The sequence below is a fragment of the Triticum aestivum genome, chromosome 1D, assembly GCF_018294505.1.
Source record: "Triticum aestivum cultivar Chinese Spring chromosome 1D, IWGSC CS RefSeq v2.1, whole genome shotgun sequence".
Classification (NCBI taxonomy): Eukaryota; Viridiplantae; Streptophyta; class Magnoliopsida; order Poales; family Poaceae; genus Triticum; species Triticum aestivum.
Window position 1 is genome coordinate 431,798,398 of NC_057796.1, and position 26,212 is coordinate 431,824,609.

General features: G+C 51.0%; 1 long non-coding RNA gene across 2 annotated transcripts; it reads right to left on the bottom strand.

Moving 5' to 3' along the window:
- Positions 1-21,340: 21,340 nt before the first annotated feature.
- On the bottom strand, positions 21,341-25,822 carry LOC123182641 (uncharacterized). 2 transcript variants are annotated; one of them, XR_006492273.1, is made up of 7 exons: positions 25,307-25,822; positions 24,974-25,145; positions 22,876-22,952; positions 22,670-22,744; positions 22,515-22,572; positions 22,340-22,384; positions 21,367-21,864 (listed from the first exon to the last, which is right to left on the bottom strand). It is a non-coding gene; the product is annotated as an uncharacterized lncRNA (long non-coding RNA). The 2 variants fall into 2 exon arrangements; XR_006492274.1 differs by having other exon boundaries at positions 21,341-21,864; positions 24,974-25,822.
- Between the last annotated feature and the right edge of the window lie 390 nt (positions 25,823-26,212).

Consider the following 26,212-nt stretch of genomic DNA (forward strand, 5'->3'; position numbering starts at 1 on the left):
CCCAGCCGGACTGTTTTTCATGGCATAGTTCCTGGCCTTTCCTGCTCACCAATCGGCAAGACTCAGATAGATGTCCTCTTCAGGGACAAAAATCATTTCCGCCGAGAGCCAGTCTGGTTTGAGGTGGTGGACCTTGAAAGCCCCTATCATGCACTGCTTGGCCGACCTGCTCTGGCCAAGTTCATGGCGGTCCCCCACTACGCCTACCTCAAGATGAAGATGCCAAGCTCCAAGGGAATCCTGACCATAGCGGGAGACTACAAGAAGTCGTCCGCCTGCGCAGCAGAGAGCAGCCGATTAGCCGAGTCCCTCGTGATCGCGGCTGAGAAGCGGCTCCTTGACCGGGTTGTGGCAATGGCACGCAAGCAGCTAGAAATGTCACCTGACCACAAGGAGTCGGAAGCTGAGGGCTCGTTCAAGCCGGCCAAAGAGACAAAGAAGATACCCTTAGACCCGGAGCACCCGGAGAGGTATGCTGTTATAGGTGCGAACCTTGACAGCAAATAGGAAGGCGAGCTCGTCGATTTCCTCCGTGAGAATCGGGACATCTTTGCATGGTCCGCCAAGGACATGTCGGGTGTTCCGACGGAATTCGCCGAGCACAAGCTACACGTCCGGACAGAGGCCAAGCCAGTCAGGCAGCCCTTGCGCTGCCTGTCAGAGGAGAAGAGAAGAGTTGTTGGAGAAGAGATAGCCCGGCTTCTAGCAGCCGGCTTCATCATGGAGGTATTCTTTCCAGAGTGGTTAGCCAATCCGGTCCTAGTGCTGAAGAAGAACAAGCAGTGGCGCATGTGTATTGACTATACCAGCCTCAACAAAGCATGCCCCAAAGACCCCTTTGCCTTACCAAGGATTGACCAAGTGATAGACTCCACAGCCGGATGCGAGCTGTTGAGCTTTTTGGACGCATACTCAGGGTATCATCGGATCAAGCTAAACCCGGCCGACAGGCTGAAGACCGACTTCATCACGCCATTCGGAGCCTTTTGCTACCTGACCATGACGTTCGGCTTGAGGAATGCCGGCGCCACGTTCCAGCGTTGAATGCAGAAGTGTCTCCTCAAGCAACTCGGCAGAAACGCCCATGTCTATGTGGACGATGTGGTGGTGAAGACGGAGAAGCGTGGAACGCTACTAGAAGATCTCAAGGAGACCTTTGATAATTTGCGCCGATTTCAGATCAAGCTCAACCCGGAGAAATGCGTCTTTGGAGTACCACTCGGCCAGCTTCTTGGCTTTCTGGTCTCAGAGCGCGGCATAGAGTGCAACCCTGTGAAGATCAAGGCCATTGAGAGGATGGAAGTGCCCACCCGACTGCTGGACGTGCAAAAATTCACCGGCTGCTTGGCATCCATCAGCCGTTTCATCAGTCGGCTGGGCGAGAAGGCTCTTCCCCTGTACCAGCTCATGAAGAAGACCACTTTTTTGAGTGGAATGACAAGGCGGACGAAGCTTTTCTCCAGCTCAAGAAGATGTTGACCACTCCGCCAGTCCTAGCGGCTCCGACTCCTAAGGAGCCCATGCTCCTATACATCGCCGCTACCAGCCGGGTGGTCAGCACAGTCATAGTGGTGGAACGCAAGGAAGAAGGCAAAGCCCTACCAGTCCAAAGGCCGGTGTATTACCTGAGCGAAGTGCTATCCGACTCCAAGCAGAACTATCCCCACTACCAGAAGATGTGCTATGGCGTGCACTTTGCCGCCAAGAAATTGAACCCATATTTTCAAGAGCACCCAATCACTGTGGTCTGCACAGCTCCGCTTGCCGAGATCATTGGAAGCCGAGATGCCTCGGGCCGAGTGGCCAAATGGGCCATAGATTTGCACTGGCCGACTTCCTCATTGATTGGGCCGAGACCCAGTACCTACCGCCTGCGCCAGACTCCACCCATTGGCGAATGCACTTTGATGGTTCCAAGATGCGCACCGGTTTGGGAGCCGGCATCGTCCTCACCTCTCCCAAAGGCGACAAGCTCAGATATGTGCTGCAGATCCATTTCACCGCCTCCAACAACGTCGCTGAATATGAAGCACTCATTCACGGGCTCCGGCTTGCCAAAGTACTCGGCATTCGCCGGATCCTGTGCTATGGTGATTCCGACTTGGTGGTCCAGCAGTCGTCAGGCGACTGGGACACCAAGGATGCAAATATGGTGAGTTACCGTTTCCTCGTACAACAACTCAGTGGATACTTTGAAGGGTGCGAGTTTCTCCATGTGCCAAGGAGCGACAATGAGCAAGCAGATGCCTTGGCACGAATCGGCTCCACCCGGCAAGCAATACTAACCGGCGGCGCCCTACAACGCCTCCTCAAGCCGTCTGTCAAGCCATCGCCAGAGTCGGATTCCATATTTGTGCTGGCTCCTCCTGAAGCAGTCGGATCCGACTTGAGGACCCCAGCAGCCGGCACGAGGAATTCGGCAGGCAACCCGGGGACTGCAGCAGCCGCACCTGGTCCGGGGACTTCAGAGCCCGACCCGGGGACTTCAGCAGTCGGCCCGGGGACTTCGTTGACTCAGCAAGCGACAGCTGACTGCAACCCGCTGCCTCCCGGCCCAACCGCCCTCATGCAAGTAGCAGTCTTAGCAATCGAAGAAATCGCAACGCCTTCATGGGCCAAGCCCATCCTCAACTTCCTGGTGGACAAAGAGCTGCCGGCTGATGAGATCTCGGCCCGGCAAGTGCAACGTCGGGCAGGAGCATACACCATAGTCAACAGAGAGCTTGTAAGGCGCAGTGTCACTGGTGTTTACCAGCGCTGCATGGAGCCGGAGCAAGGCCATGCAATCCTCAAAGATATCCATCAAGGCGAGTGTGGTCACCACGCGGCTTCAAGAGCACTTGTTGCCAAAGCTTTCCGCCATGGTTTTTTCTGGCCGACTGCTCTAGAAGACACCAAAGACTTGGTCCAGAAATGCAAAGGGTGCCAGAAGTTCCGCTCCAAGCCTTATCAGCCGGCTTCTGCACTCAGGACTATCCCCATTGCCTGGCCCTTTGCTGTCTGGGGCCTGGACATGGTGGGACCATTCAAAACAGCACAAGGTGGCATGACTCATCTGCTTGTCGCGGTGGACAAGTTCACCAAGTGGATAGAAGCAAAACCAATCAAGAAATTGAATGGTCCAACTGCTGTGACTTTCATCTCCGACATCACCATCCGGTATGGCATACCACACAACATCATCACCGACAATGGCACGAACTTCGCCAAAGGCGCCATGGCCCGTTTTTGCGCGACGCAGGGCATCCAACTGGACTTAACGTCTGTAGCCCATCCACAGTCAAACGGCCAAGTGGAGCGAGCAAACGGCCTTATTTTGTCCGGCATCAAGCCCCGACTGGTCGAGCCTCTGGAGCGTTCGGCCGGCTGCTGGCTCGACGAGCTGCCGGACGTCCTCTGGAGCCTGCGCACAACCCCAAACAAGTCAACCGGCTTCACTCCTTTCTTCCTCATCTACGGTGCCGAAGCCATCATCCCGACGGACATAGAATTCGACTCCCCTCGAGTCACCATGTACACCGAAGAGGAGGCAGAAGAAGCACGACAAGACGGTGTCGATCTGCTGGAAGAGGGCCGGCTGCTGGCACTCAGCTGGTCCACCATCTACCAGCAGAACCTGCGCCGATACTACAACCGAAAGGTCAAGCCAAGATCCTTCCAAGAGGGAGACCTTGTGCTCCGGCTGATCCAGCGAACAGCCGGCCAGCACAAGATCTCTACACCTTGGGAAGGCCCCTTCATCATCATCAAGGTGTTGGGCAAGGACTCCTACTACCTCATCGACGCTCAGAAGCCTCGAGCACGCAAAAGAGATGACTCCGGTAAGGAGACGGCGCGACCATGGAATGCAAACCTCCTTTGAAGGTTTTACAGTTGATGCAGTATGTACCACGCCAACTTTTGTATTAAGTACGAAGACTCCGGGTCCCCCGAGAAGAGCTCGGGGACTGCCCTCTTTTATCTATATGATAAGTATTACGCCTGTCATTTGTGTTATCCCATTAGTCCGTCCGGCACCGGGTTCGACCAGTCGACCCGGGGACTTGCCGCCTTGTACTATGAAATGCTTCCTGCAGCCAGACAAGTAATGTGTTTGCACTTCAGTTTTCTCCTGCCAGAAACCGCAGCTCGCAGAGCGACTGTTCGGTTGGCATGAGTCAAGGCAGAAAGGGTGTCCAAATGAAAAATGGCTAAGGAGCCAAAGCATACACATAGTCCAATCTGGCTTCCCGCCTCATCGACCGGCTGTCAAGCAGCCGGCCGGCTGGCTTCTACTTAACTTGCTAAGAAAGCTCTAAATCGGCTAAGTACTTGCTATCCCGAAAGAGGCTAAGTACTTGACCCAGCCACAATCCGCAGAGCGGCTATTTGGCTGGCACGACGGCAACCAAGGGAAGGCGGCAAAGGGAAAAAGCCAAAAGAGCAGAAAGCAAGGAAAGATAGAACTCGACAAATATATTTACACATCAAAAGGCCCTTGGCCGGCATTCAACATAAGTCTGAAATACACCCCACGGGTGGAATTGTGCGAGATTAACAAAGTTTGTCCAGACTGATAGACAGGTAAAAACAAAGATAAAACTGGCGGCCTAGGGAGCAGCAGACGGCTTCGGGGGAGCGGAGGAGTCGGTGGTGCCGGTTGGTGGAGCGGGCGGCTGGTCAGTCGCCGCTTGGTTGCCTTCAGCAGTAGCCGGCTCGCTCGGGCGTGGCTCGTTGCTGGAGGCGCGGTCGAGATGAGGCTGGTCGTCCGCTCCGACCTCTGGCGTCTCCTCTCCACCTTCCTCCTCCTTCTCGTCTTCTTCCTCGCCGCTGGAGTCGATCACCTCGGCCGAGTCCTCGCCGTCCTCCGGGTTCAGCCCGAACCATTCTGGTGGCGCCTCGGCGCCGTTCTCGGCCCGCTCCGGGATGAAGACGCTGGTGTTGGTGTACTCGGCGATTGCCGCCGCACGCTTGACAAGGTTATCCTCTACTGCCACCAACTCCTCCTGGGACTCATGCCGAAACGTGGTCAGCTGGGCTAGATTTAGCCCAGGGTACCACGCCTTAACAAACTCCAAGGCCCGGCGCGCTCCAGCTCGGGCCGAGGAGCCCTTCCAGGCCTCAAGACGGCCGGCTGCCACCTACAGCCAGTCGGCAGTCCGACTGGGAGTGCGCAGTGCCGGCATGTCCGGCCATAGGGCGGCGATCGCCTGGGCACCGACACGCTGAAGATGGCGCAACATCCGGTGAGCCGGCCGAAGACAGGCCTCGATGCTCAGGAGCTGCTCGCCAAGGGTCCGGGGGGCGTTGGTAGCAATCTACGCACCTTCCGCCCTTCATCCTTCGCGATCAGCTTCGATGTCCCGATTGGCGGCATCAGAATGACCAGGGAAAATCTGCCAAAACAGAAAGCAAAGAGCCAAAGTTAGAAACAAGAGGCCGGCTCGGTCAGCAGCCGGTAGCTCAAAGAAGGAAAAAGAGGGAAGCTCACCATCAACTATGTCTTCAATCTCGCCAAAGCCGGCAGTAAGCATCGCCTCCTTGTCGGTCCAGGCGGAGCGTTCGGTCGCAAACTCGGCAAGGAGGCTGGTCTCCTTGTCCTCCGCCTCCTTCTGGGCCTTCTTGAGAAGCTCCGCCAGTTGCATGACCAGCCAGTCACGCTCTTCGGCCAGCTTGCTGCACTCCGTCTCCTTCGCATGAAGCGCGGTGTTGGCCTCGCCCAGCTGCTGCTGCAGGGCGGCGTTGGCCTCTGCAAAGTAGAAAAAGAAAGAACATCAACAATCAACAAAGAGAGATATAGTTGCCGGGAAGATCCGGCCCGACTGCTCAGTAGTCGGCCCAAATCTCGGGGACTATAGCCCGCGGGTGTGCCAGCGCGCCCCCGCAAAGAAAGAAGTCATCAATATCAACAAAAAGAAGAACAGTTGCCGGGGAGATCCGGCCCGACTGCTCAACAGTCAGCCCGAATCTCGGGGACTACAGCCCGCGGGTGCGCTAGCACGCCCCCGCAGAGAAAGAAACAAAGACTTACTCCGGCTTTCCGACAAGTCGGCGGTTCGTTGGGTTAGCTCCTGGACCTTGGAGTTGAAGACGGTCGCACGGAGGTTGTGATAATCCTGCAACGAAGATATCAGATAACGTTAGTACTCGGAGCTTGCCAGTTTAAAGTTCCGAGCCACCTGCTCAGCAGCCGGCCCGAAACTCGGGGACTACACCCAGTGGGTGCACTGGCGCGCCCCCACGAAGAAGCATAAAAGTAAAAAAAAGCAAGAAGTATACCCGAACGGCTGCTCGCGACTCCAAGAACGCGTTGTTGCAACGCTTAAGAGCGTCGGCTTCGGCCTGAAGCTTGGCTTGGACGTCCAGGATCGCCGTGTTCAAAGGGCTCGTCCCGCCTCCCCACACCCACCTAGTCGGCGCGGCGCTGGTCGCCTCGGCATCCGGGATTGAAGAGCTCGCGGCGGAGGTCTCCTGCGGGCATGGCGCCGAAGCCACCTTTGCAAGCCGGCGACGCGTCGGGGTGCGGACTTCCGGAGTAGGGTCCGTCGCCATCTCGTCTCCGGCCGGTGGCACTGGTGGATCAGCCAGCTGCTTGTCACGCGCCTCCTCAGAAGGCGGCGGCGGGGGCACGATTACGTCCGACATGACGACATCACCGCCATCCCTCTCCATGATCGGGTGCTCGTCGCCGGCTCCCCCAGTCGGCGCCACGAATTCTGGTGGCAGCGGCGCGGAGTTCAAGGGGGTGACGAATATTGCCGACTGGCAGCGTGCGGCCTCCTCGGCCTGCTTCTTCGCCCCGGTGGCTGCCTCGGCCTCCGCCAGTTTCTTCATGGCGGCAGCCTCCGCCTTCTCCACTTCCGCCTTCTCCAGGCGGGTGGCTTCCTGCTCCTCGCGCGCCTCCTGCGCGTTCCGCTCCGTCGCCTCCTGGAGGTCGGCGGCCGGATCGATTCGCCAGGTGATGGCGGAGGTCTCCGTCGAACCAACGATGGAGGCGGCAGCCGACTTCTCAAGAGAGAGTGGGGCTCTGAGTCAAGAAAATAAAGCAAGGGAAACTCAGGAAGAATCAATAAAGCAAAGGAAAGCGCAGGAGAAGATACTTACGCCGACACCATGGGAGGCGCCTTCAGGAGCTTCCGATATTTGGCCCTTTTCGGCACGCTGCCGAACAAGACGGCGCCTTGTTTGCGTTTTCGCGTGCCGCCTCGAGCAGTCGGCTCAGCGGAGGGGCCAGCGTCCGCCTTGCCCGCGCCTCGTGAAGGGCGCGGGTCGTCTTCCTCATCGTCGTCGTCCGGCCAGGTCTCGATGCCGCCTTCCTCGGAACCTCCGGCTCCATAGACGCCGCCTGTTGCGGTGTCCTCAAGGCGGCTGCCCCCAAGTCGGAGTCGTCCACATCACTCACGGCCCGGTCCAGCGCATAATCGCCACCCGGCCCCACGACGGCAGCCGCCACCGGTGACATGTATATCTGCATCCCAAAGTCCGACTGCTCAAGACCGCCAGACAGAATCTAGATGAAGTATTAAAGGAAAGAGAAATTCAAACACTTACGGTGGGTGGCGGGTCCGTGCGAGAGTACGGCGGCTTGCCGAACTGCCAGGACTCCTCCAGCTTGAAGCCGGAGATTTCGTTCACCAAGTTGGCCACCTCGGCAGCCGGCATCTCCTTGGTGCTCAGCCGGCATGGGTCGCGATGCCCACTCATCCGGCTGATCAGGTGAGGCCGGCCTTGAAGCAGGAGCACCCGGCGCACAATGAAGGCAACCAGCAAGTCGGTTGCCTTGAGGCCCTCAGTGTTGGTCAGCTCCCGGAGTCATTGGATGGCGGCGGCCCCGTCTGCTGACACCGGTTTCAGCTTGTAGCCCCAGCTGGCCCAAGGCTCAGCCGGCGGGCCGGTTACGTAAGCCGGCAGGTTGAGGAAGTCGGCAGCCGGGTCGACGTTCTCCATGTAGAAGTAAGATTGCTGCCACATCTTGACCGACTATGGCAGCTTGATGGTGGGGAAGGCGTTCTTCGAGGACGGCCGGCGCACCGCGATGAAGGCACCGCACTGGGCAGCCACCTCCGGACGGAGGTGCCCAGCTTGGTGTAGAAGAATGCTCCCCACAGCTTGATGGTGGGGAGGATGCCGAGATAGCCTTCGCACATCATGACGAAGGCAGCCAGGAGCATCACCGTGTTAGGCGTGAGGTGATGAGGCTGGAGGTGATAGAAGTCGAGGAACGAGCGGAGGAAGCCGCTCGCCGGCAGGCCGAAGCCGCGGATGAAGTGCGAGCGGAAGACGACCCGCTCGCCCTCCCCCGGCGCGAGCGAGATCTATCCCTCTGGCGGCACGCGCGCCTTCATGAAGCCCGCGCCGGGGAGACGCCGCGTGTCGCGGAGGAAAGCGATGTGGTCTTAATGGACATTCGACCCGTCCCAGTCCCCTCCATGCTCGCGCGCCATGGAAAGCTCGACGAAAAAGAGCGGCGCGGCGGGAGAGCTGAGATTTGGGCGGGAGCAGAGGGCTCGGAGTCGAGCAGCGGCAGTGCTCCGGCAGAGCTCGGGGGCGCTGCGGCGAGAGGAAGAAGGAGGAGGGAAAGTAGGGTGGAGAGGCGCGCGTGCTTTGTCGCTCCCTCTCCTCCCCCTACTTATAGCCTACGGGCTACAAAGCCGAGGGGGTGGTCGTGGGATCGTGGGATTAACTGTGCCCACGACCCCACGCTCCCGCCTTTACCGCGCGGGTTACTGCGCGCAGTAACTCCGTGGGGAAACCCAACCGCCCGCCTCAGCCGCAGCGGATCCGCTCATGTGTCGAGGCTCGGTGGTGGCGGGCCCCGCCTACGGTCGCGTCCCATCACGCGCCTGGGCTGGCAGGCTCGCCCGGCTGGCTGACGCCGCGTGGCGCGCCCACGACGGGCGGCGGGCCGAGAAGCTTAGCAAGCACGCTACCTGTTTCTCGCCGCTGCATTCGAAATTCCAGAAAGCTCCGATTGGATGTACCCGACTCCTGCCAACCGGCTTCCCAGGAGTCGGGTGAAGCTTCCTTCAGAGCACCCAGAGGAAGAAACTGTTGAGGCTGCTCGGCCGCGGCACCTCACTAGCTTCGGGGACTACTGTCGGAGTAATGGGCCACGGGTAGCCTAACCCAGGCCCCAGAACCTTTCAAGGCATCGGGGCCGGCTGCGCCCCTCAAGACGTCAAGATAAAGCGCCGCCTTCTGATAGCCGGCTGGCCGAGCGACCGACTGCTGGAAGACGGCCGCGCTTAAGAAGACGGCTCCAAGACGGGCCGACTCCTGGTGGGCGGCCTCCAGAGAGGTCGGCTCCTAGAAGTCGGCCCACGGCGCCCTCGGAGTCTGCGCCCCCATTAAAGAAGACAAGATAGGGTGAGGCTACAATGTAGCCTCTCACCCCCGTATCCAGGGCCGGGCGAGGCCACAGTGCTCCGTACAGGCGGAGATCCCCGCCCGGCGCGGTACTGTTGCCACTCCGCCCCTAATGTCACCCCTGTCAGGCAAAGCCCTGCTCCCACGACCATCTGTCGATACGGCCCAAGGATGATGGGCCCTACCGATCAGTGAGAGCCCGGAAGACGGCTAGAGCCTCACCAGTCGGACCCGAGGGAGGTCGGCCCCCAGCAGTCGGCCCGCCCCTTCCTCAGGGCCCATGCGCCATTAACCAGATGAGACACGGAGTGGCTACAATAATCGCCCGCCAGGCGGTGGGACTATAGCCATGTTCCCCTGACCAAGCAAGCGTCATTAGAGTTACTGCTAGAGTGATCAGCAGCCGTCAAGACCCGCGAGCAGCGGAGGCGGCCTGTCGGCTCCCTACCAGACTAACCGGCGGGGCCCACCAGGCGGCGGGCCCCAGCAGCTGGCGGAGAAGCCGGCGGCTAGAGAGACTAACGGCCGGGACCTACACGTGGCCATATTACCATTGTACCCCTAGGGGTAGGCCTATATAAACCCCCCCAGGGCACCCATGCAAGGGGTTCGAACCTGTTAGAACTAGACTCACACCTAGAGGAGGAGAGAGTGCGCCTGCCTTCTTCCACCTCTAGCAAACAGCTCTAGGAGCGCCATTGTACCACTAGTGCCTTAGTGATCATGCGGAGACCCCGCAGAGCAGGACTAGGGGTGTTATCTCCACGGAGAGCCCCGAACCTGGGTAAAGTTCACCGGCGTACGTGTCTACGCCTCATCCCACTTCCAGGCACCGACGACGTTCTACTTGCTCCCACCATGATAAGCCATCCTTTGGCATATGTCGCACCCAACCCCCGACACGCGTGGCTGGATGCCCCGTCTTCTCTCCCCCGTCTTGACCCCCCACAAGGGTTTGAAGGCCTCCCGAAGCTCGAACACGTCGACCGTCGAGGGAAAGCAGGCGAGCTGCGTCCGCTGCGCCGCCAGCGCACTCTCCGGCGGCTCCGTCGCTCCGGCGTCCTTGGCCTTGCCCTTGGTGGATTTGGGCGCCATGGCGGCTAGGGGAGCAACAGATAGAAGACAACGGGGACACAGCAGCGGCGAGCAAGAGCAAAGCTTAGGGAGGCAAGAGAAGGGGGCGGCGGCTTTGAGATTGGAAGAAGGCGCGGAAGGGGTAAAGTGAGCAGCGCGCCCGCGGTTATTCCTTTTTACGGGGAAGGCGCGGGCCACCTCCTTTCCCATTAACTGCGACGTGACGCATGCGTGCGGAAACCGCATCACGCATGACCCTCCACGTCGCGCCCGGGTCGTGGGGAGGTGCAGCGGATGAGCAGTTACTGCGGTAAAATCCGCCCCGCCTGCCCGCGCACCGTTTTGGGCCTGGCCCAACAACGTGTCGCGCTTATGTATGGCCCAGGCTCGGGGGCTCCTGTCAGTGTACAAAAGTAGGGGCACACCTTTGTACCCCTTTACTTGTGCGCGGGCAGTCGGAGCCACGCGCCACAGCCACACTAAGTAGGGCAGAGGAGGGGAGCCGGAGAGAAGCCGAAGCCCAAGACAACCACGACAACGCCAAGACCAGAAACACAAGACAGCAAAGGGGCAGAGTGGAGTCCCCCGGCAACGCCCTTGCCGGGGCAGGCCTCCGCGGCCCCGACAAGAACCTTGCCGGGGCAACTTGCCCAAACACCAACAGAGCGAGCCACCCTTGAGCCCACGGGTTCCAACCCAACTAACTACGGTTGGACCAGGGCTCGGGAGGCACCTCTGTGGTGGCATGCAGATCTTCGTCAAGACCATAGATATATGAGATCAAGATGAGGACCAGAAGACGGCAACCCTCGGCAGGATGCTTGCCGAGGAAAGCCACAAGACCCCCGGCAAGATCCTTGCCGGGGACAACAGCACGCCACGGCGAGGCCCTTGCCGGGCCACCCGGCAAGGCCCTCACCAAGGGCGCCAGCAGGGCCACCTCCCGGCCCGCACCAGCCAAGTCTCCACCGCCGTTCGCATGCAGCGGCCAGCCCAACCAGCTAAGCAGGCACCTACGTGGCAACATGCAGCTCCCAGGCCAACTCAGCAAGTGCCTGCGTGGCGGCATGCAGAACTTCGTGAAGACTTTGCCACCGCGCCACCTCAGCTGCCTGCCTGCCTACATGGCGCCGCATGCATCGCTGACCAGGGTGTGTGTCGAAGCAAGGAGGAGCGGCGACGGACGGGACGAGCCTTGTTCCCGTCCCCAATAAAGCAAGGGGACACCTAAGCAATGCATTAAATGCGTCTTGTCCTGTAATACGAGCGATAAGCTCGTAGCACTGTATGCCTTTCCACCTCATGTGTGCCACTGTGGCAGCCCCTTTCGACTATAAAAGGAGGCCCATGGCGTACTAGAGAAGGATTCGGCTCTTTGGAACAACCCAGCCACCGTAGCTAGTTGGAAGGCTCAAGAACACTCAATACATCCACCAAAGCAGGACTAGTGTTTTACGCATCCTCGCGGCCCGAACCTGGGTAAACGATCCTTGTGCTGATTACTAATCCTGCTCTTCTTGCAACCCTGCGCCCCGACAACCGTAGTTGGGATTCTTGTGATCCCATAGGTGTCGTTTCCCACCGACAAAGTGGTATTGATGGCTTTGGCCCAAAAGTTGTATGGAGACTTGAACTCCGCCATCATGGTCCTTGCCGCATCCATCAACGTCTGGTTCTTCCTCTCCGCTACACCATTTTGTTGAGGGGTGTAAGGTGCGGAATATTGATACTTGATCCCCTCATCACTAAGAAACTCATCTAAGGTGTAGTGAACTCGGTGCCGTTCTCACTTCTTATCGTCAAGATCTTTGCATTGTGTTGACGCTGAGCTTCATTTGCAAAGTTGATGACGGTTTGTTGGGTCTCACTCTTCCTCTTGAAGAAATATACCCAAGTGTATCTTGAATAATCATCCACAATCACCAAGCAATACTTTCTACCCCCAAGACTATCAAAGGATGGAGGTCCTGAGAGATCCAAGTGAAGGAGCTCCAAGGGCCTCTTCGAGTAGATGATAGTCGTGGGTGGGTGAGCCTTCTCATGTAGCTTCCCTTCGATACAAGCACTGCAAGCACGATCTTTGGCAAAACTAACATTTGTTAGTCCACGGACATGGTCCCCCTTGAGAAGACTTTGCAAATATCTCATATTGACGTGGCCTAAACAGCGATGCCAAAGCCATCCCACGTCAACTTTAGCCATTAGGCATGTCGTAGTCTTAGTGGGTCGCTCCGGAAAGTTAATCACATATAGACCATTCTCGACATGCCCAACAAAGGCTACTTTAAGAGTCTTGCTCCACAAGAGGGCCATGGTATCAATATCAAAGAAGGTGGCAAAGCCCACGAGTGCAAGTTGACGAACGGAAAGTAAGTTGTATGCAAGGGACTCAACAAGCATGACTTTCCCGATCGTGAGATCATGAGAAATGATCACCTTGCCAAGCTCCAATACCTTAGAAGATGAGGCGTCACCCCACTCGACATTGGTGGGCATAGATGAAATCTTGTGCACGTCCACCACCAAGTCCTTGCTTCCGGTCATATGATTTGTGGCTCCACTATCGAGCAACCATGATCCCCCACCGGAAGCAAACACCTACAAGAGATCAATGCTTGGTTTCAGGTACCCATTTTGTAATGGGTCCTTTGATGTTAGCAACAAGTGTCTTAAGAACCCAAATAGACCATTCAATGTACCCATAAGGAGAACCAACAAATTTAGCATAAGCATGACCATCACTAGCACGGCATAACACATAAGAAGGCTTTGTTGGAAGGAGTGGCAATGCCCTTCTTGACACCACCACCCTTCACATTGTTCGTCTTCTCCTTAGAAGCACCCTCTCCCTCCTTCACAAAAGTTTCCTTGAGAGGAGGAGGTCGTTTGGCCTTGTCATTCTTCTTCTTGTTCTTGGACTTGGGTGCAAACCCAATTCCCTCCTTGGCCACAACTTCCTTTTGATTGCTTAAAAGGTCGTTGAGGTTCTTCTCACCTTGTATGCAAGACACAAGGCCTTTCTCAAGTTGCTCCTTCAAATTTGCATTCTCCTCCACAAGATGCACATGCTCACAACATGGGTTAGTAGCATTTGCATTATCAATTAAAACCATATGAGGAAATGTGGCTTTCTCCTTAGTTAGCTTCACTTGGAGTTGATCATGAGACTCTTTACGGCTAGCATGAGTACCCCTCAAGGCCTTGTGAGCCTTGTCAGGTATATCGAACTCCTCCATGAGTCTAGCAAGATCAACCCCAAGTTTGGCCTTCTCGGAATTGAGCACGCGAGATACAAAAAGAGCATGATCAAGATCTTTATCTAATTTAGCATGATCATCGTTGTGTGACTCCTCAAGAGCCAAACGATTACCACGCTCTTCCTCAAGCACATTAGAGAGATCCGATATTTGATCGGCATAGTCATGACTATGCCCCTCCATCTTAGAGATGGTTTCTTCGTGAGCCTCGATCATATAATTGGCTTCACCAAGTTGTTCCAAGAGAGCAACAAAATACTTCTTGGATTTACCCTTGAGATTACTCATAAAAGAATCAAATTCATTCTCTCACTACAAGAAATATGTCAACTTGCAACCATCACTATTAGTCACTGAAAGGTCATTGTTTTTCATTTGCGACCTTTTTTGACCAAAAATAGATGGTCAAAAGCTGGCAGTCGTAAACTGAAATTAACGACCTTCTCTGTGAGAAGGTCGTGGAAGGCCACGACCAAAACAAAAGGTCACTAGTTCAACGACCTTCTGTTTTGGTCGCTAGCTCTTTGCCCAGGCCACATCGGATCCGGCATGGTAAGCTGACGTGGCAAATTTGCGACCAAATGATAAGGTCGTTGACAAGAATCAGCCCGGTCCGATTGGGTGTTTTACATGGGCCAGGCCCAACAATTTAGCCTTTTATATTTTTTTCCCTGTTAATTTCAGCCTGGGCCATACCCAACAATTCGGCCTTTTTGTTATGTTCTTCCATACTAGGGGCCCTCGGCCTTTTTTGCAGTATATTTATTTTTTTATTTTCTAAGGTTTTTTTGTTTCGCTTTTTAAACAATCCAATGCTTGTTGGGTTGTGGCCTTTTCCAGCCCAATTATTTGTCTAATATTAGATCTCAGATTTTGAAAGAAATGTTTGGACAAAATTGTTTGGGCACAAGACCTCTTTAATCCAGTCATGCATCCGACATTGTTTCATATTCAAATCAGGAAAAATCCATGTTGAATTCAAATCATCCATCATGTCACATCACATAACACATCCCCCAGGTTTACATAACACAACAAAATCATCTCAGAAATACATTTACACAGGAATATAATAGGAACAGAGGGAATATCTGCTATTATCCTGACATGTATGTATATGCATGTGTGCTTGCTTGACCTGCGCATGCATCACGGTAGCAGCCAAGCTAATAGGCATCCTCGCACCGGAGGAAGAGTCAAAACAAAAAATATTAGACCATAATATGACACCAGACCACAGATCAGTAACTTTAAATCACAAAGTATATCCACATCACCATAAATTAGTCCCAGACCATCACGTAGAAGCCAAATACTATTAACTGATGATTAGTAGACACACACATGATTCAGCAACATAATGGCCATGATAATCCACAAGTGCAGGGAATCATCATAGCAATTCCCAAAGGTGGAAGTGATAAGTATGGAGTGTCGAACCCACAAGGAGCTAAAGGTAAGATCAATATTCCCTCAAGTCCTATCTGCCACTAATACGACTCTATGTACACCGAACGTTTGCTTCCAGCTAGAAACGAGAAATAAAACTACGTTGTGGGTATGAAGAGGAAACCCCGACACGGCACCCCGACACCCCGGCACGACACCCCGACCCCTGACACCACACCCCGACCCCGAAACAGCACCCCGACAGGGTCATATATTTGTGAATTATGAGTTAGGTCATATATTTTTCGATTTTGTTATGAGAAACATCATATATAATTGTGTTCATCGAGTAGATTTAAACATCATACATATTTTTTGATTTTGTTATGAAAAACATCATATATTATTATTCATGTCGGTATTTTTTTATGTTGTATTAATTTCTTTTACTCTTTGTCATGGCAGGTGTTGAAAGATGGTGGGCGTTGGTCCGGAGCGCTCCGAGGCCCCTTCTTCGTCGGCGCGTGGTGGGAGGTCTTCCATTCCACCCGCACAAATCCGCCGAGCGTTGCTGGACAGTATGGCGACTCCGCCAGGCCCTTCTTCGTCAACCGCGGTGCCCAGCAGGGGACGAGGAAAGGGAGGGAAGAAGAGAGGAGCTGGATCACGTGGTCGCGGGAGAGGAGGTAGGGTGACTGCTAGGGTGCCTTCCTTGCCGCCACCCCCAGCTGTTTCACCCGAGCACGTGACTGCTAGGGTGCCTTCCTCGCCGCCACCCCCAGCTATTTCACCCGAGCACGTGACTGCTAGGGTGGACTCGTCCGAGGAGGAGGCTACACGGACTCCGGTCCACGAGCCTTGGGTCCATGGGCCTTCGGCCCACGAGACCCCGGACGAGCACACATCTGGATGGGGTACCTGGCCGGATCAGCCTGAGGCACCGAGTGGCCATGCTGATGATGGCGGGGAGCCGACTGATATTGAGGACGAGAGGGGCACCGTCTACCAGCGTGGTTGTACACGGCTCCCGTCCGTGCTGGCGACCCGCGAGCAGAGGTGGTTGATTTTCCCTGATGGGGAGAGGTAAGTGCATTTAATATTTTTGTACCTTCTGCATTCACGTTTCTTCAAATATCTAATGCGTTGGCCTTGTCATGGTGCAGGGGTTGGGACCACCATGAGAAGGTCCGCCGGCCCAACTCCGTCCTTGGAGTGCTTTGCTGGCAAAACTTCCCGGGGTTTGTCACGTTGCCTGGTGAGGGTCGGCTTCCAGAGCTTGGATTGAGCTGGGAGCACTACTTGGCTGCCCCGGCCCTGCCGGGTGAGATTATCGACGGTGTCTTGTGTGACACGAGGGCAGACGTGGTGATCAGAAAGTTCTGGGTAATTTCTCCTTTACACAATTAAAAATCCTCAACTAGCTAGTTATTAATTGTACTAATCAATATTGTCTCATTTGATTGCAGACATTCTACGGGTGTGACGAGGGATACGAGGAGGAGGCGGCAAATGTTATCGAGAACGTCTGCAAGCGCCTACTACAGAACTTACGGCACGAGGCTCGGGTGCAGGCTGTTCGAGACTACTATGCCTTGCGTGGTATCAAGAAGCCCAAGCCGGCGTGCCGCGAGAAGTTTCTGAGTAAGGAGCAGTACATGAAGGTAATTCTTAAGGCCTTGTACTTACTTCCTTCATTTAGTAATTCATAGCCGTAGCGCTCAAGTTTCCATTTGCTAACTTTGGCGCCTCCGAGATGGTGTGCGGATCGGATGGATTGTTGGGAGGTGTTGGTCAACGAGTGGTGCTCAAAAGAATGGCTAGCCGTCCACAACGCGGCCAAGGACAAACGTGCCCAAATGGAAGGTGTGCCACACCCTCAAGGCAGCTCCAACTTATATCAGTTCGGGCGGAACTGGGTATGTGGTTTGCTTCATGACTCATGCAATTCATTCATCATGCTAGCTTGAGCCCTTTAATTACTAATTTATGTTGTTTCTCTCTTTCAGGCACGCTACAATAAGGCAAATAAGGTGCCAGCGGCTTTCTTTGCCGTCCGCCGCTGATGGCAAAGGCTCCTTTGCCGTCCGCGTCAGGAAGCAGACGACAAAGAAGGTCTTTGCCGATCCTTTCTTTGACGGCGCCTTTTGCCGTCCACGGCAGACAGCAAAGTAGCTAATTCTTGTAGTGTGTTCAAGTGACCAATTATACGTTTGCTAACTTTCAATAAGTTTACTACCTATACTTATTCTATGTGAAGTCATTACTCCCCATGGTATAAGCATATGAAACATATATAAATTCAGGTTTATGATATTTCAATTATTCAACCATTTACTCATAGGATATACGTGAAGCACATGAGTAAATGACAAACTACTCCAAAAGATAATAGTGAAGGACACTAAGTAGTCAAACAATTAACTAGCCATGGGAGGATTCTTTTTCATTTGATAATTCAGATCCAATGATTTTATTCAAACAGCAAGTAAAATTGAAAATGTGCTCCAAGCAAAACACATATCATGTGATGAATAAAAATATAGCTCCGAGTAAGGTATACCGATAGTTTTGAAGACGAAAGAGGGGATGCCCCGGAAGGCATACCCAAGCTTAGGCGCTTGAGTCTTCCTTGAATATTACCTTGGGGTGCCTTGGGCATCCCCAAGCTTAGGGCCTTTCCACTCCTTATTCTCCTCATATCAATATCTCACTCAAAGCTTGAAAACTTCAATCACACAAAACTTAACGGAACTTCATGAGATATGTTAGTATGATAAAGAGCAAACCATTCACTTTGGTACTGTCAAAGACAAGGTTCATAGTTGTTCTCACACAATGCCTACTGTACCATATCATTTCTATAATTTATATTGAGAAGTATAAGCCATAGAAACTAGAAAACAAGCAAACTATGCGATGAAAACAGAATCTGTCAGAAAAAGAATAGTCTGTAATGATCTGAACAGCAACCATACTTCTGCTACTCCAACAATTATGAAATAAATTGCTGGACTTGAGGAATTTGTCTATTAATCTTCTGCAAAAAGAATCAACTCAAAAGCACTCTTCTGTAAAAATGACAGCTAATCTCGTGAGCGCAAAGTTTCTGTTTTTTTACAGCAAGATCACATTAACTTTCACCCAAGTCTTCCCAAAGGTCTTACTTCGCACTTTATTGAAACAAAAACTATAAAACATGATTACTACAGTAGCTTAATCATGTAGACACACACAAAAAGTAAGGGTAAATATTGGGTTGTCTCCCAACAAGCGCTTTTCTTTAATGCCTTTTAGCTAGGCATGATGATTTCAATGATGCTCACATAAAAGATAGGAATTGAAACATAAAGAGAACATCATGAAGAATATGACTAGCATATTTAAATCTAACCCACTTCCTATGCCTAGGGATTTTGTGAGCACATAATTTATAGGAACAAGAATCAACTAGCATAGGAAGGCAAAACAAGTATAACTTCAAAACTTTAAGCACATAGAGAGGAAACTTGATATTATTGCAACTCCTATTAGCATATATTCCTCCCTCATAATAATTTTTAGTAGCATCATGAATGAATTCAACAATATAACCATTACATAAGGCATTCTTTTCATGATCTACAAGCATAGAAATTTTTCTACTCTCCACATAAGCAAAATTCTTCTCATTCGGAATAGTGGGAACACTAATTCCTAAAGTTGACACTCTTCCAAACCCACTTTAGATGATAGTATTATTCATACTCCAAAAGATATAAGTGAAGTTCATGGAGCATTCTATGATTAATATAGACTAACCAATATCCAAGCTCAAAATGTATAAGTGAAGCACACGAAGCATTCTATAAAACCATACTCTTTTTTATAAGATCATACTTAAAAGATATAAGTGAAGCACATGAAGTATTATATAAATTGATGAAGGGAAATCTCATACTAGCATGGTTCTTAAAGGAAAAACAAAAACACAAAGGACACAAATCATGTGAACAAAACAAAAACTGAGGTATACCGATATTTGTTGAAGAAGAAAGATGGGATGCCAACCGGGGCATCCCCAAGCTTAGATGCTTGAGTATTCTCTGAAATATTTACTTGGGGTGCCTTGGGCATCCCCAAGCTTGAACTCTTGCCTCTCCTTATTCTTCTCATATTGATAGCTCCTCGATCTTCGAACACTTCATCCACACAAAACTTTAACAAAAACTTTGTGAGATCCGTTAGTGTAATAAAGCAAACTACCACTTTAAGGTACTGTAATGAACTCATAATTTATTTAAATTGGTGTTAAACCTAATGTATTCCAACTTCTCTATGGTTCATACCCCCCGATACTAGCCATAGGTTCATCAAAATAAGCAAACAACACGCGAAAAACAGAATCTGCCAAAAACAGGACAGTCTGTAGTAATCTGGAAGTTTAGTATATTTATGTAACTCCAACAATTATGTAATAAATTTGACAATTTGAACAATTTATACAGAAGTAACGTGCAAAAAGTTTCAGACCCATTTGACTTTCCAGTAAAAAATGTAAAATCACGCGCTACAGCCAAAGTTTCTGTTTTTGTTCTGCACATAGTAAACAAGCAATCTAATCATCCTAAAACCAAAGCTTGGCACATTATTTTATGATACAATGGATATATACAAGGGGATAATTATTTACAGAGAAAATTCCATTAAAATTCTACATTGTTTCCGTGAGCATGAACACAAGTGCTCAAGGTCGACCCTCACTTCTTCAATGCATAACTTTCCAATCACTTCTCTTTTTTGAAAAACTTTTTAGGCATGAGAGGCAAGTAAAAAAAATTCATTCTTTAATTTTTTTTGTATTTTTCACCCACAACTAAACACAAACAAAAAGGAAAAACAAAATCTACTTAGTGAAGAAAGCAAACAAGCACACACGAGAATATCAACCCCATGCTATTGCTCCCCGGCAACGGCGCCAGAAAAGAGCTTGATAATCCCCAAGTGCAGGGAATCATCGTAGCAATTCCTAAAGGTGGTAGTGATAAGTATGCAGTGTTTAACACAAAAGGAGCTAAAGGTAAGATCAATATTCTCTCAAGTCCTATCTGCCACTGATACGACTGTACGTACACCGAACGTTTGCTTCCAACTAGAAACGAGAAATAAAACTACGTTGTGGGTATGAAGAGGATAACTTTGCATGGTATCGGAGAGCTAAAACATAAAAGTAGGTTCTGTTATCATAAAGTTAGAGTATATTAGTAAATATTATAAATAGCGAGTGTGGAATAATGATGGTCGATGTGCGGAATTGTCCTAGGCAATTTTTAACAAGACCGGTAGTCGTCATTGCAATTTCATATGAGGGAGAGGCATAAGCTAACATACTTTCTCTACTTGGATCATATGCACTTATGATTGAAACTCTAGCAAGCATCCGCAACTACTAAAGATCATTAAGGTAAAACCCAACCATAGCATTAAAGCATCAAGTCATCTTTTTCCCATACACAACAACCCCCTTACTCGGGTTTGTGTTTCAGTCACTCACCAACCCACTATAAGCGAATCATGAACGTATTGCAACACCCTACAGCGGAAATCCCTCACGCTTGCGCGACACGGAGGGCACCATAGGACAGCACCAAAATAAAACGTACAACTTATACCAATCTAGATCATCAATCGACCCAAAGACAAAAGATATCTACTCAAAACATCATAGGATGACAACACATCATTGGATCATAATATGTGGCATAAAGCACCATGTTCAAGTAGGGATTACAACGGGGTGCGGGAGAGTGGACCGCATAACAGAGATGAGGATGGTGATGATGGTGGTGATGTTGATGAAGACGATCACCGTGGGATGATTCCCCTCTCAATGGCACTCCGGTGCCACCAAGAGAGAGGAGGAGAGGTTCTCCCCTTGTGCTTCCTCCTCCATGGCCTCCCCCTGGATGGAGAAAGGTTCTCCCTCTGGCCCTTGGCCTTCATGGCGATGATGGCCTCTCCGGCATACTCCTCCATGGCCACCGGTGATGATGGCCCCCTCCGGCAGGGTGCCAGAGAGGGCCTGGATTGATTTCTCGTGGCTACAGAGGCTTGCGGCGGCGGAACTTCTGATCTAGGTTAATTTTCCGAGGTTTCTGTATTTACAGGATTTTTGGCATCGGTCTCACGTCAAGGAGGTGCCCGAGGCGTCCACGAGGTAGGCCCACACGCCCGGGGGGGGTGGGCGCGCCCCCACCCTCGTGGGTACCCCGGGACTCTCCTGGACCAACTCTTTTACTCCGGGGTCTTCTTTTGGTCCATAAAAAATCGTCAAAAATTGGCACGTCAATTGGAATCCGTTTGATATTCCTTTTCTGTAAAACTCAAAAACAAGAAAAAAACAGGAACTGGCACTGGGCTCTAGGTTAATAGGTTAGTCCCAAAAATCATATAAAATAGCATATAAATGCATATAAAACATCTAAGATGGATAATGTAATAGCATGAATACTTCATAAATTATAGATACGTTGGAGACGTATCAAGCTACCACAAGCAAAAGTGACAACTGTGTAAGCAAGCTGCTAGTGTACACAGGGCGATTGAACCCCTGCTGTTTAGTACGCATACATGGTAGGCTACTGCTGCTAGTGTTCTAAACCAACAGAGCATGCTATAGGAGCATAAAAGTGGGAGCTAGGGCTAGAAGATGGAGCCGACTCACCGGAGGGCTTCATGTACACAGCCGCCATCATGCCGGTCTCCTCAAGAAGGACCACCGCGCCGGAGACGGTGCCAGACGTGTGCAAGAGCAGAGCACCTGCTGCATCCATTTCAAATAGAACAATAACAAAAAATTATGAAGGGCTGCAAACAAATTAGGAAGGGTTCAAAAAAGGACAGTTATTTAGAATGACAACAGAAATTCAGCTAGTACGATGCTTTTCGTTCTCCGGCTAGTTAAAATGAGATACTCATTCATACAAGAAAACATAGACACAATATGAATATTCATTGCACAAGTGCAAGTCATGCAAAATACTTCACTTCAACACATTACGCCTAAACTTCGCATAAGATATAATTGATAAAAATCAGTTTGCTGCTACTGCCATTGGAAAACCGGCACCGAATTGAGCGGTAATAGAGATATATTTGATAAAAATCAGTTTTCTGCTACTGCCATTCAAAATCTGACTGACCAACTGGTTCGAACACTAGGCAAACTAAGACATAAACAAGTAAACCGGCACCGAATTGAGCGGTAACAGAGAGGGGAGGGGAGACGTGCAACTTACAACATCACTCATGGACTTCAACTTCTCACCACCAGCCTTGCCAATCTGCAATTCAACCAATCTAAACCATATCAGGACACATAATTCACAAGGAAACTCATCTCGCAGCACCACCAGTCCGAACGAACAACGAGACAGAGGCGGATGGGGGACGAAGCGGAACCGAGACGCTTACCATGGAGACCTGCTTGACGTCGGGGTGCTTCTCCTTGTACTCCTTCCTAAAGTTGTCCCTGCGAAGACGAAACACGCACCAAATCCTCGGTCAGGACGCGACGCCACACCATAGAAGCAACATGAATCGAACAAGGAACCGAGGCTGGGGCTCACATGAAGATGAAGAAAGCGCTTGGGGCGCGTGGGCTCGTAGGGGTCCTTCTCAGCCTTTCTCTTCTTCACCGCAAGCTTGCGCCACCACAACGGAAACAACAACAGCAAACCAAACCGAGTCAGAACCCAACGTGAAATAGCAGCAGCCACCACGGGAAACGAAAATGAGACAGGGAGACGAGGGAGGGAGGGGTCGGGGCACTAACCTGGAGTTGCCGGCGCGGGAGCCCACCTTTGTTACTATGTTAAAGAAAGTTGATTTGCCAACATTGGGTAACCCCACCTGCATGAAACATCAATAGTAAACTTCATATATCCTCTTATTCCTCTACTTGGCAATAGCAGAATAGTGCGCCAATCAACATTCAATAGAAGAGTAGTCCATTATGATTTATGATGAAATCTGAGATCAAATAAAGGATACAAGGGTAAATATTGTTAAACACCATCAATGAAACTAGAGAAGTGCAGCACTTGCAACTCATGAAACTTCTTGAACAATAGTAGTACTCCCTCCGTCCGAAAATACTTGTCATCAAAATGAATAAAAGGGGGTGTATCTATACGTATTTTAGTTACATATACATCCCTTCTTATCCATTTTGATGACAAGTTTTCGGACGGAGGGAGTACATAGTAACATGCTAGTGTTGTCAAAGCAGACTGAGTTACATGCATAAAACTACAATTCGTCCACCCTAAGCAGTCAAGATAAACACATGCCAAATCTAAATCCATAACCAACTGCAGCTTCTTCTTGTATAGTCTACAACAACATAGTTCAGTAGGAAATCAGAATAGAATTGGACAGCGCCGCCCACCCGATTGAGCGAGCCACATGAATTGTTGCTTGAGTTGACTTGAGAAAGCGATAGTACGCTGAAGGAATAAGCTATAGTCCGGGTCAATCAGATGCAGTCATCTTTGACTCTAGTTCTTAATAGTATTCTGGAGTACATTGCTTGATGTAATAATCCAGTTCCATTCAATTTCAAGTTTCAATTTCAATTTTAGCAGCGTAATAATTACTTATAACTTGCTTGTCTTTAACTGATAGAAATACATTTACACTTTGAAACAGATGGAACCTGAAATGGACTCGGTTAAAATCCCACTGTGGTCACTATCCACAACATTATTTCAGCTAAAATGGACTCATCATCACGTCAATTCACTATTGTTTCCTTTCGCTTTTTTTATACTAATGCGCCTCGAAATTCCTTGATTCTCATACCAGGAATACAATCAACTAACGGCTCAAAGCCAAGAAACAACACTTGGGTGCAACGGCAACAGACAAGAAACTGACATCATCAAACACCAATAAAAAATATTAGATGATCCCAAAGTGAGTGACAAAATCTCAGTATGACATCATCACTCATTTGGACTGCAAGCCCAATGCAATGCATACAATGCAAGTTTAAAAAGAAGTCAATCATCAAAACACGGTACTTGAGTCGCACGGCATTTCCTCTCAAAACCAGGACTCTCTTCTACACATGACATGATGTTCCTTTCTAATGTGTGTGGATTTCAATATAAACAGTGGAAACAAATACTGATGATTCAACAAGTTAAAGTAGAAAAAAAATTAGTCCTTGTCTTGGAAAAATGGACATATACTCTTTACAAAGTCCATGGCTATTGCTAATCCAACTCTGCCCCAACATCCACATTTCACAGAGCTGCATCCAGCTTAAAGCCTAAACAGTTATACAATGGGGGCCTGAAACGGAAAGCCTGACAGCTACGTTTTGACATAATTTCTTAACTTCAGATGCTAATCCCTTTTGCTGGATGTTTATATACAAGGACAGCACAACGGTACTACACTCACCACTTGTGCACCGTGACAACCAAATCTGAATCCACCTTGTGAGACGTCGCACTATGCCACCACAGTCAGTATCTATGCCAACAGTTACAGTTCCAGATAACAAAATCCTTGGTCGTATTGACACGAAGCAAGTGTAGGTGACATTCAATATCACTTAGAAGAGATGCCCCAAATTACTGACCATTATAGCTTTCAAACTATAAGAAGCAAAACAGGGACACCTCATCAATATTAAACAGGGACATCTTTTAAACTCACGCTTTCAAACTATAAATATAGCAGTGCATAGTACAGAGCAAAATAGGGACATCTCATCGCCAGCAACATGAATAATTCAGGGCCTACTATGCAACACAAGGACATTTCCATGACACATAAGAAGCTGAACATAACACGGCGCATGGTAAATGTCAGAGAGCTCATATGCTGAACTCATAAGCTTGTCAAGTCCGCTTGCGGCCTACCTTGAGGAGGCAGGGAGGAGGGAGCGGGCATGCAGACGGGACCTGGAGGGTCGTGTAGTCGTGGGCGAGCTTGCAGTCCTTGTAAGGAAGTAGCCACCGCTGTCGGCCGCCCTAGTCGACCCGGCCTAGACGCTGCCGAGCGTGTTCTTGCAGCCACTGCACCACCCACATCCTGAAAAACCAGACACACAACAAAAATGTCAGATCTGAGTCATATATGCTGCGGACAACCGTGAGAAGAAAATGGAGGAGTGGATCTCCGTCGGCGCTGTCGGGGAAGAAGGTGTCCGACGGCGGCCTTGTTGGGGAGGAGGGAGAGTCGAGGAAGCATACAGGCAACGAGGAGGGATCGGGTCCAGTAGCAGCCACTGGGGAAGCGGCAAGTCAGAGACGCGGCTGTCTCAGCGCAGTAGATGTCGGGGAGGAGCCTGTAGAGTCGCCGGAGCCATACCGGCAATGGAGGCGCCGCCGCCCCCAAAACCCTAGAGCCACGGGGAAGGCTGCGGGTGAGCTGCCGCGGGAGGAAGAAGGGGGGCGGGTGGCATAAGGGAGAATGACCACCGGGTGTCGAGGGAACGGAGCAGGGGAGGGGGTGGATCTGGCCGCTGCCATGGCCATGGCCGTGCCATGCGGCTAGGTCCAGGTCACGAGCGAGGAGGGAGCGCGGATCCGACCGCGGCCGTGGGAGAGAAGGGAAGGGGAGGGGTCGCCGACGACTGGGGTTGGGGGAGAGGCGGAGGACGGTGGCGGCGGTGGTTGGGGATCGAGAGATTGAGACGGAGGAGGAGCGAGAGGGTTGGGGGTGGCGGCTGTGGGACGAGAGGAGAAGTGCGGGTGAGAGGGTGAGGGGTGTGGGCTGCCGTTGGATCCCGGACCATCCAACGGTGGTTTGTGCACGATCCGCGTGAAATGCCAATGGACCAATCACAATGTAGTACACACTTTGACGATTTTATAACCATCTAAATTGGTCGTAATTGATTAAATAATATGCTAAATCATGTCAGCTATTTTATAACATCATAGAATTAGAAAAAAATAAGAACAATAGAAAATCTCCGCATCGTGTCACAAGTGAGACTTGTTTTTCAGAAAAATAACAAACCTAGAATAATACAAATATCTTTAAAAATTGTTCTAAAAAATGAGTTTCTTTTTTGCAAAAAACATTTTCTATCTTTGGAGTGTTAAAAATGGTATATATTTTTTGATGCACCTACCAATATTTGTTGCAAAATG